The sequence below is a fragment of the Dasypus novemcinctus genome, chromosome 7 (assembly GCF_030445035.2).
Source record: "Dasypus novemcinctus isolate mDasNov1 chromosome 7, mDasNov1.1.hap2, whole genome shotgun sequence".
Taxonomy (NCBI): domain Eukaryota; kingdom Metazoa; phylum Chordata; class Mammalia; order Cingulata; family Dasypodidae; genus Dasypus; species Dasypus novemcinctus.
This window is the reverse complement of record NC_080679.1, coordinates 67,708,951-67,720,850: the sequence shown is the minus strand read 5'-3', so window position 1 is coordinate 67,720,850 and position 11,900 is coordinate 67,708,951. Positions and strand designations below refer to the sequence as shown.

General features: G+C 38.3%; 1 pseudogene; it reads left to right on the top strand.

The window, feature by feature from the left end:
- The first annotated feature begins 3,850 nt into the window (after positions 1-3,850).
- Positions 3,851-6,232, top strand: LOC101424023 (nuclear autoantigenic sperm protein pseudogene; annotated as a pseudogene).
- Positions 6,233-11,900: the final 5,668 nt, after the last annotated feature.

Genomic DNA, 11,900 nt, shown 5'->3' with positions numbered 1-11,900 from the left:
GTGTGCTGTATGTAACAACATGCAGTGCTTTTCACTGGTTCATTTAAAGAGACCAGAGAATTAATAGGTCAAATTGGCTTATGACAATACTACTTGCAAACTCATATGATTGAAGAAGTATAAAAATCCACAGGCCCATGGAAGTAATCCCAGAAAAATAATAGAACTGGTGTTTATGACAGAGCATGCTCTAGAATCTCACTGCAGGTATTAGCTGAGTACCATGCATTTAGTGGTATCTGTAGGGTAGACCCAAGAAAAAAATGATAAAATGAGAGAAATGTTTTTTTGTTTCAACATTTCCAGGATAGTGGTCTATTTACTGTTAATAGTTTTCACTTCTACAAGTCCAAGGTTTTCATAGCTTCAAGAGCAGAAGTCCAAAGGAAAACAATTAACCTGTGTCACATGTTTCTCAAAAATAAATTTTGCCCTTTTTTTCATTTTAAATTATTTTGTATTTAGGTATTTTTAAAATTATACAGCACTGTCTACACCTCTTATTTTTAGCAGAACTTGACTTTTTCTATTATGGGTCATATAGCAGCAGCCAAGGAACAGGATGGGGGTGGAAACAAGCAGAACACTTTTAGATTTCTTCTACCAATATTCAGGACCCAAGAATCTCAATCCCCTACAAATTAAAAGATTCTAACTCCAATTCCATACTCCATTTTCCAGGCTGAGACACCTTCCCACAGTACCTGAAGGAAAATCTGCTTATTCTGATAGGAACCTTTACTGGTTCTAGTCAGTCTATTCATTCTGTATGAGCCCAAGTCCCAGAAGAAGAGCTAGTATTTTCAGCTTAAATTCTTTAAAGGAATCTCCCCTCACCTCAGGAAAGAACACTCTCTCTACTTAAGGCCAGATTTCTGCTTCTTCGTTTTGAAGGCTCTGAAATGCCTACTGTCATTATTGCTATGGTGAATACTTTTTCTGAACTTAATGTCTAGCTACATATTCTAAATCTGTTAAAACTAGCCACACTCATGTAGGCTCTGGCTAAAATATAAGTATCTGTTGATTTCCAAGTTCATAGAACTAGCAAGTTAGCACTTGTTAAAGCTGTTCATTCTAGCCACATTAGAAATCTTAATCTGTTCATGTCATATTTTGGCCTAAAAAGAAAAAAAAAATTTTGAGGTGCCAGGGCCAGGGATTGAACCTGGGGCCTTGTAAGTGGGAAGCTGGTGTTCAACCACTGAGCCACATCAACTGCCCTGAGTTAGTTTTTTTTTTTTTTTTGCTTGTTGTTTGTCTTTGTTTCTTTTTAGGAGGCACTGGGAACTGAACCCAGGACCTCCTATATGGAAAGCAGGTGCTCAACTGCGTGAGCCACATCCACTCCCAACCTAAAATTTTTAAGTCCTGGGTATGTTCTAAAAGTTTTCTAGGTAATGCACCTTGTGTTAGGGATTTAGGATGACAATTAACCTCTTCACCTAGTTTCATGGATTCTCAATTGAAAAATATACATAGGAGTCAGATACATACAAAAATATTAGCAATATATTGATAAAAATGGATTGACAGATTTAAGTTGGACTTGAGGCCAAAATGGGTTCCTTTTTATTTCCTCCCTGAATCATACTTCCACACCTACTAACAATCACAATGGCTTCAAAATGCTTCCTGTCACTGCCCTACTAAGTTTTGTGAATAGAGAAAGCAGGAGCAAGGAAGAGCATCCAATGAAGCTGGCAAGCAGGCAACTCAAAGAAAGTAAAGGGACAGTTCCCATGAGAATAGTGATCATCTAATTAATGCTACTTATTATAAGTCAGGTTCTCACCAGTACTAGGGAGGTATGAATGGAGACATGGACAACTGCTTTCTTTCCAATATTCCAAGAGGATGTTTTCTCCTGTTTACGGTCTGAGACAGGAGCATGGGAGAGAAAGGATGATGATCCCTGTAGAAAATATGACAATTCATAAAGGTCAAGGTCAAGGCCAAGGAAGATGAGGTCATTAAACTGTTCATAGTCTTTAGCATGGTAATCAGCAATATCTCATTGGTAATCAGCAAAAGCTGTTTATATAGTACAGTGGTTCTCAAGCTGTAGTGTACATCAGAATCTCCTGGATGGCTTGTTAAAACAGATTGCTGGGTCACTCTCCCAGAGTTTCTGATTCAGTAGGTCTGGTGTGGGCAAGGTTAATTTGTATTTCTAACAACTTCTCAGGTGATGCTGATACTGCTGGTGTGAGGACCACTGTTGGGATACTCTGTTATAGAGTGTTGGGGGTAAAAGTTAGATTACAACTGAGGAGTGACTGGGCCATGAGAAAGTAGAAGGATATGTAAATTATTCTTCCAAGAATATGAAGAAAAGAAGAAAGATAAATGTTGGAACTTGAGGTTATATAGAATTGAGGTTGGATCTCCTTTAAGTTATGAAGATATTTTATTTCATTGGCATTTATTTCAATGGACTTTGTCCTGTCATATACGTATAACTGAACACTACTATGAACTAATATGAAATATGTTTTTGTAGAGGTGTGTGTGATGGATATATTCTGTTTACTACATTAGATCCACATTTCCTTTTTTTTATCATGCCCTGAGATGCTATCCATTTGGTTTTTTAAAAAAATATAATAAACTTTATTTTTAAAGTTTTAGATTACAGAAAATTTACATTGAAAGTATGAGGGGTTCCCATGTACCCCCTCCCTCTCCCACATCATCCCCTATTTTTTAAAAATGTAGCAGTACAATTTATTAGGATGTATTTGTAAAAGCCACTCATTAAAAAATGCGCATTTAAAAATGACTTACTTTTGATAAGGACTAACCTACCTACAGTAATGATCTAAAAAATAAAACTATCATTGTGATATTTATCAGTACTTCACACATCTAACAAACACTGAAGGAGGCAACTACCATTGTTATGTCTTTGTGTGTGTGTGTGTGTATGAAGAGATTTATAAGGAATTGGCATATGTGATTGTAAGGACTGGCAAGTCTAAATTCCGTAGGACAGGCTGGAGTCTGGAAATTCCAATAAGAGTAATGTTGAAGTCTGAGTCGCAGTTCCTTAAGCAGGAAACTCAGAATCCTTTCTTACTGGAACTCTCAGTTCTTTGAATTTAAGGTCTCCAAATGACCAAAAGAGGCTCACCCACGTTTTGGAAGGTAATCTGTTTTAAGACAACTGATTGTAGATGCATCTCCACAGAAACTTCTAGGCCAGTGTTTGACCAAACAACTGTACCCTATCACCTAGCCAAGCTGACACACAAAATTAATCACCATACCTGCCCATATTTCTATTAAGTAATAGTCCTATGTCAAACGTACTATTATCCTCTTTTGAACATACCATCTAGGATGCTGAACTATAAGATGTGTGTGTGTGTGTGTGTGTGTTCCTGTGTCCATAGCACACAGATTTTCCTTTTAGGTTACAGTCTTTACAATCTTTCCTACAATTTCAGACCATGAGATTCAGGAAGGTCTAGGAATGCCCAGTAAGGCAGAATTCCTTCTTAGTGGGACTCTATTTTAAAAGATCGGCTATATAGCTGAGCTGCAAATATAGTATTTAAACCACCAAGGTTTTTTGAGATCATTTTTTTCTTGGGTAAAACAGGTTTTTAATACAGTTTTTATAAAGTTGTTCAAGTGTATATACACATGCCAACACATGTGCACACACACACAAATACATGTTTGGAGTAGAGAAAGTCAGATTTCAGAAGATTCTAGAGAATTGAAGAATGTCTAAAGAATTACTATGTAGAGAGCCAAAGATGAAAGTTAAAACATACATATAACAAGGGAAGAATAAGGAGTATATTATTCAGAACAATTTCTGTTTCAAATAACAGAACTCAAAATGGTTTACGCAAAAGAGAACTTCACACTTAGAAGTAGCCACTTTCAGGTGAATCCATGTTTTTGAAAGGTATCATTAGGAGCCTGTTTCTTTTCATCTTTTTTCTCCAGTTTTCCTTGTGGGGCTTCATTCCTGCATAGGATCTCCTAAGAAAAGGTAAATAAGGTCACAAGAAGATTCATGCTTATACAGTACCAGCTGAGCAACCACAGAAGAAAGAGACATCCCTTTCAAATATGTCCAGCTTAGGCTTAATTTCCTTGAATCAAATTAGAGAAAGACCCTTCTCTGAGCTGATGTGTGTCCATATGCTCCCTTATAGACCTACCTTAATCACATGGACTGAAGTTGTAGGAAGAATTGAAACCTAAAAGGATTAATTTTGTGTGTCAGCTTGGCTAGGTTATAGTGTCCAGTTGTTTGGTCAAATATTGGCCTAGAAGTTTCTGTGGAGCTGCATCTACAATCATTTGACTTAAAATAAAACAGGTGAGTCTCAATCAATCAGTTGGAGACCTTAAATTAAAAAAACTGAGAGTTCCAATGAGAAGGAGTTCTGCCTTACTGGGCATGCCTAGACCTTCCTGAATCTCATGATCTGAAATTGTAGGAAAGATTGTAACCTAAAAGGAAAATCTTTGTGCTATGGACACAGGAACACACACACACACACACCTTATAGTTCAGCATCCTAGATGGTATGTTCAAAAGAGGATAATAGTACATTTGACATAGAACTATTACTTAATAGAAATACGGGCAGGTATGGTGATTAATTTTGTGTGTCAGCTTGGCTAGGTGATAGGGTGCAGTTGTTTGGTCAAACATTGGCCTAGAAGTTTCTGTGGAGATGCGTCTACAATCAGTTGTCTTAAAACAGATTACCTTCCAAAACGTGGGTGAGCCTCTTTTGATCATTTGGAGACCTTAAATTCAAAGAACTGAGAGTTCCAGTAAGAAAGAATTCTGTCTCAAGATTGTACTTTTCAAGTCTCCAGAGGTGACAACAGAGGCTGTAGAGGCTGGATGAGAAGTCTCTGAGAAGCCTGGAAAGGAGACCACAGTCCACCTTCAAGATGGTGCAGTCAATGGACTGTCAACTTCAGGAGACCAGACTCCTATTGAACCACAGACTTCTGCAGAAGGACTGATAGAAACAAAAGATGGCTCTAAAATGGAGGAGAAGGTCAAGGCAGAGCTGTCCATAGAAGGGTCTGAGGCCACTGGAGATGGGGTTGAGCCCAAGATAGCCCAGGAGACTTCTGAGAAATCACCTGAAGACAAAGTTCAGATGGCTGCAAATCAAGAGACACAAGAGAAAGAAGAACAGATGAAAGAGGGTGAAGAAACTGAAGGCTCAGAGGAGGAGGATAAAGAAAATGACAAGGCAGAAGAAACGCCAAATGATTCAGTTGTTGAAAATAAGTGTCTTCAAGAAAATGAAGAGGAGGAGATTGGGAACCTAGAGCTTGCTTGGGATATGCTGGATTTAGCAAAGATCATTTTTAAAAGGCAAGAAAGCTTTATGCTGCACAGGCACATCTGAAACTTGGAGAAGTTAGCATTGAATCTGATAATTATGTCCAAGCTGTGGAGGAGTTTCAGGCTTGCTGTAAGCCTGCAAGAGCAGTACCTAGAAGCCCATGACTGTCTCCTTGCAGAGACCCATTACCAGCTGGGCTTGGTCTATGGGTACAACTCTCAGCATGACGAGGCAGTGGCACAGTTCAGCAAATCTATTGAAGTCATTGAGAAGAGAATGGCTGTACTAAATGAGCAGATGAAGGAGGTCAAAGGATCAATGACTGAATATGAGAAAGAAATTGAGGAGCTGAAGGAAATGCTACCTAAAATTAGAGAGAAGATAGAAGATGCAAAGGAATCCCAGGATAGTGGGAATGTAGCTGAACTGGCTCTGAAAGCGACTCTGGTGGAAATCTCTACTTCAGGTTTCCCTTCTAGTGGAGGAGGCTCTTCTGTCTCTATGATTGCCAGCAGAAAGCCAGCAGATGGTGCTTCTTCATCTAACTGTGTGACTGATATTTCCCACCTTGTCAGAAAGAAGAGGAAACCTGAAGAAGAGAGCCCCCAGAAAGATGATGCAAAGAAAGCCAAACAAGAGCCAGAGGTGAATGGAGGCAGTGGGGATGCTGTCCCCAGTGGAAATGAAGTTTCAGAAAACATGGAGGAGGAGACTGAGAATCAGGCTGAAAGCCGGGCAGCAGTGGAGAGGACAGTGGAGGCTGGAGTTACAGTTGAAAGCACTGCATGTTAAGTGAGGGAGCAGAGCCTTCCTTCTGAGGGAAAGCGTTTTTGTATATAATGTACTTTTTCACTTTTGGGGATTCTTTTTGTATAACTTCAATAAAGACTGTAAGCAAAAAAAAAATTCCTGAGTTTCCAGCTTAAGGAACTGAGACTCAGACTTCAATGTTACTCTCATTGGAATTTCCAGACTCAGTCAATTGGTATGATTTCAAATGTATAGACCTCGAAACATAAAATGACATAATATCATTATGGGATTACATCAAAACTATCCTTTGCTTATTGTTATTACAGCTCTGTTTGTTAACCTACTATATCTTGAACTAAAAAGATAACAAACTAAAAATGTAATAAAATCAGGCTTTACAGGTTCTACTTATAGAAATATTGGTGAGCAAGAGAACAAAGCACAAACATTGCCATGAGGGTGAAAGATAAAAATCAAGTGGTACAAAACCTATAGGGTCTTGGTGTCTTCTAGATTCTGAAGCTTATGGATTTGCACTGCTTAGCAACACTCATTAGGTGCCAGAAAAATAGAACTATATTTCTTTTTTTTAAGATTTATTTTTTATTTATTTCTCTCCCCTTCTCCCCCATTGTCTGCTCTCTGTCCATTCACTGTGTGTTCTTCTGCATCCACTTGCATTATCCAGCAGCACTTGGAAACTGCATCTCTTTTTTGTTGCATCATCTTGCTGTCTCAGTTCTCCCTGTGTGTGTGCCACTCCTGGGCAGGCTGTGCTTTTTTCATGCAGGGCGGCTCCCTTGCAGGGTGCACTCCTTGCACATGGGGCTCCACTACACAGGGACGCCCCTGTGTGGCAAAGCACTCCGTGCGCACAGCAGTGCTGTGCGTGGGCCAGCTCACCAGATGGGTCAGGAGGCCCTGGGGATTGAACCCTGGACCTTCCATATGGTAGACAGATGATCTATCAGTTGAGCCATGTCTGCTTCCCAGAACTATATTTCTTAAGCTCCAAAATTTCCTTGTTAACACCCTTAAATGCACTTTCTAATTCACTAAAAATGCTTTTAAAAAATATGTAAACTGCAATTGTTTGGAATGAAGGCATAATTCATTCATTTAAAGTAGCATTTTAAGAAGCCTTAGCTCATGTTTATAAAACCTGACAAGCACAAAGTAGAAAATTTGTTAATGCCAGGTTTAGAAAAAAGAACAATGGATGTGAAAACAATAACTATGCCTGTGAAGTTGAAGTCTAGCATTTCAAGACATAATTTTGTAAATGCCAGATATTTGTTTCCAAGTAAACAGAAAATATTAATAGCTTCTTGTCAAAGTGTGTGCTTCTTAATTAGTAACTTCATTTGCAGATATTTGTTGCAATTGTTTCATAAGCCTCAACTCTTTTGTGTAGCTTGCCACCCATGTTACCCTGGAGTGATCACAGGGCTTTCATAAGGAGCTGTGGATGGCAACAGAAATGCTTTCTTCACTCTCCACTTTGTCTCACACCTGCAGCTGACATCAGCTGCCTTGAGACAGCTGTTTGGTGGCAAGTATTTCCTTGGACTGCTGGAAAGAGGACAGTCTCTATCTACAGCTGCTCCAGAGATCTAGATTTTCACCAGCTGTATGGGTGTACAGTGATCCATTGACCACCTGTTCATAGGTTTGTCACTCAGAAGACTCAGGCTGCAATTCAGTTCTTACAAAGACCATTGCTACCATTTCTACTGACAATGGACAGGAGTACCAGGAAACTCAGTGAATTCATACAGTACAATGTGTTTTGTTTATTACTGTCTTTATGAAAAATAATGACTTTGCCTACATGATTTCTGTATCTCAGAATGATGGGAGGAATCTTAACACTGAATCTACCTCTTAGACTAGTGGTTTTCAGCCTTGGCTGTTCATTGAAATCACAGGAAGCTTAAAAAAATCTAGGCCCACTCTCGGACATACTAATTGGCCCAAAATGTGTGGAATGTTACCACACTTTCCAGGTGATTCTAATGAGCAGCCATTAGTTGAGAGCCATTGCATTAGCCTAACTAGCTGCTTCTCTGAAATTGTTCACAGGACTACCCTTCTGTCTTTTTATTCAAATACAAAGAACTGTCTATGTCCCACTTGAACTCTTGCACTATACCTTTTTGGTTCATACCCAGATACTATTTTTAAATTGTCACCTGGCAGTTTTCAAAGTGTTATGCCTTCTCTTTCCCATTAGTTCTTCATTCTGCATCAGATGAAGGCATTGCTTCTTTTCTTGTTTGCTACCTGCCAGAGATTGGTAAGAAGCTAATAATTCCCCACATCAGCAAAACAAGGTGTTATGTTAATCTTATTCTTCCTTCCCTTTGATCTCATTTTCCTTTTTTGTTTGTTTTTTCCATGCCATGATGGCTTGTCCTTCTTTAGATGGAAGCCCTCAAGGAGATGAGGAACTTGAGGAACTCAGAGAAACACTGCCTTATATATTATCATTTTAAGATGATGGTCTACTCTGTTATGTAATAATGCTCAAAAAAACATAACGAAAGGCTTAAAAGTAATTAAAAATACTCACCAGTACAGGTAGAGCAGGATGGGTCCTGGAGGATGCTTCAAGCTCACCTTTAATTTGGAAAAATTAAGCAATAAATGAAATGTTTGTGATGTTACAAAGAAAATGGAAAGCTTAATAAACAAATACAATTAGTAATTAGGACTTAGAGAAAAGTAATTAGAGGGAAATGTTCTCATTTTTGCTTTTTCTGTGCTTTTCCTTAGGCACTGAAATGAAGCTGTAAATTAGTGAAACAAGAATGGTCATATTTTAATACTAATCCAACCTCTCCTATTTCTGTGGTTAGTCATCAGAAGTGGTTAGTATTCCCTGTGAATGGATTTTGAAGATTTAATGGACATATCTTTCTGCATTGCCAAAGTGAGAGGAGAGTTTACACTAGGATGCTGAAAGAGAAATGCCTTTTCCAACGCCACCCACAAGAGGAAAAAAAATGGGAGTTGCAATAAGTGCTTTCAGTGTTGAAATTATTTAGATTACATATCTACACCTTTTTGTTTCACTATATAAGAATTTAACTTACCACTTCATTTGCTTTTGTGGATGGAACCACAGAATCATAAAAATAAGCACTGATTATAATAAACTAAGCAAGCTTCACAGTGTCCCGTCGAATTCTCATAGTATTCTAATGAGTTAGTATAATGAAACATATCTGGCAGATGAAGAAACCGAGCCTCAGAGAAATTACATACTTTGTGCACTGTCCTCAGTGGAGAGTGGCCTACCAGGCATTTAAATCTAAAGTTGCCTGAACCCAAGTCCTGAGAGGTCTTCTGTTTCAAGCTGCCTTAGAACTAAATCTTGGATTCCAGATTTAAGATGTCCCACTTTGGTGATTTAGGGCCTTAAGTAACAGTTTATTACTTAAGAGGCCAGACTTTGCAGACAGGTAGATGAAGACATGAATCCTGGATTCACCAAATAATAGTCTCTATAAGTCTCAGCTTTTTTATCTAGAGAATGGGATTCTTACTAGCTATTTTGATAGAATTGAATCCTTTGTAAGACTTCAATGAGATATTATAAATAAAACACTCAACTAAGGCTGGCAAAGAGTAAGTATTCAAAAACAGTAATAGTGTTAAAGTATTACAGCAGTTAGCATCTAGAATTGGTATTTATTTGATAGTTGTACTTTGAGACTTCATTCATTAGTCAACCCATATTAATTGAGCACCTACAGCACCAGGCACTATTCTCAGCATTGAGAATACAGTATGGACTCAACAGATAAAAATATCTGTTCTCATAATTTTACAATTGGTGGACCAATTATCTTCCCTCTCTATATTAGCAAAAAGATTCAAGTCACTATTAGGGAGTTAGCTATTTAAAACAAAGTCCATCTTATCTTTTCCTTTCTCATTCTATTTCAAAGAGATTTCTTAGTTTTAGCCATAAAGTAATAATTTAAGGCATGAAAAGATTAGCTGTTGCTAACAGCTATCCAAAATTAACCCATTTAAATCTCTTTGGCCTAGAAGATATACTAAAATCAATTAGTGCCACATAATGGGGCCTACATAACCATTTTATTCATTCTCTATCTTTCACCTGAAACCATCATGTTTTAAAATACAGAGTCAATTGATTAGGCATGGTACATGCACCTAATGTTAAAAGCACATTGAAATGTACTTGAGTAGTTCAGCGGGAAGAAGACAAAATGAAGGCTTTAGAAAGGGAAGTGTAGCTGTTGATAGACCTCAGGTGGAGGTGGTATATCATTCGTTTGGAGTTTATTGTCCTATTATCAGAGGATCAAAAGAGAGGGGGAAGAGTTGGGTGGTGTTTTAGTTTCCTGGCTGCTAAACCAAATGCCACACAATAGGTTGACTTAACAATGGAATTTATTGTCTCATGGTTTCAGAGGCCAGAAGGCTTTCTTCCTCCTTGGGTCAGTATCACATAGCTGGCTGCCAATTGACTTTTCAGTCACATGAAAATGCACATGGTGGTGTGGTGTCTCTTCTTTTCTGGGTTCTGTTGACTTCCAGTTTCTGGCTGTTCTCTGTGGCTTCTTTCTCCATTGACTTTTACTCTGCTTACAAAGGACTCCAGTAATCCAGATTAAATTCAACCTGATTCAGTTGGGCCACACCTTAACTGAAGTAACATCTTAGAGAAATCTTATTTACAGTGGGTCTACACCCACCAGAATACAGACCAAGACCAAGAATATGTACAAACCAGGGTAAATAATTTAATCCATATCAGGTAGATATAGGTTAAAGTCAGGAACTGAAAATTTGACAAATTTTACTTGTTCTTAATTTTGTTATTATGTAACTTTGTCTTTTTCTTTCTTCTGGTACCAAAGGATTTAAAGGCTAGAAAAATCTGCACTAATCTAAACAATGCCAAGTGACCTTATAAAGAAGATTGGGGAGAAATCCAGTAAGGGAAAATAAAGTAGCATTGTTCTAGTAGGTGATTAATTGACTTTTGAAAGGGCTTTGGAGACTATTCTTTCAAAATGCAAACTCTCTGGAACGACTTAATCAAGCTGTTCCTCACCCACACCGCTATCTCCCATAACCCTACTCCACCAAGGTTTCCTGTCCCACTTGTACATCAGGTGTACTGGGTTCCCCTTTCTTAGATTGAATCTATGTGGGCATAACCATTTTCAAGGTTTGCTAAATGTTGCTAACCAAGTTAAAAAATTCTGTTATTAAAAACAGGAAACCAATCAATGTTTTAGGTATACTTAGAAGGGAAGTGGAAAGGAAAGAACAACTTTTTATGTTAATTCAAAGTAGCATACTACTTTTTTGCTTGAAAATATATGTACAGAATGATTTTTATTTGCAATGACAGTGAGTATGGTTAATGTTTATATTGATTGTGCTAGATATCTCCCATTTGTGCCTGCAAGTCAAGTTAACTCACTTTCCCCATTTCCTCTCACCCTACTCTTTGCCATAGAGAGTATTTTATATGTACTGCTTGCCTTCTGGCTTCTAGGTGGAACCAACAGGCCGCTGGTTCCTTTCTTGTGTGGTTGTCTTGGACTCTGAGGGGAGGCCCTCTCAATGCAATGTCCTTCTTCTGGGTTCTGGTAACCACTCTCACTCTTTGCCCCTTCAGGTTTAAGGATAATAGAGGACACTACTGCTGGTTTTTCTCCACTTTACATACACCTTTTAAAATAGGTCCTCTACATTCAGAATTATTTATTCTTGCCCCCCTTTCCTATCCCCTCTTGCCTTTCCCTCTTTTTCCCTTCTAGGAGATCT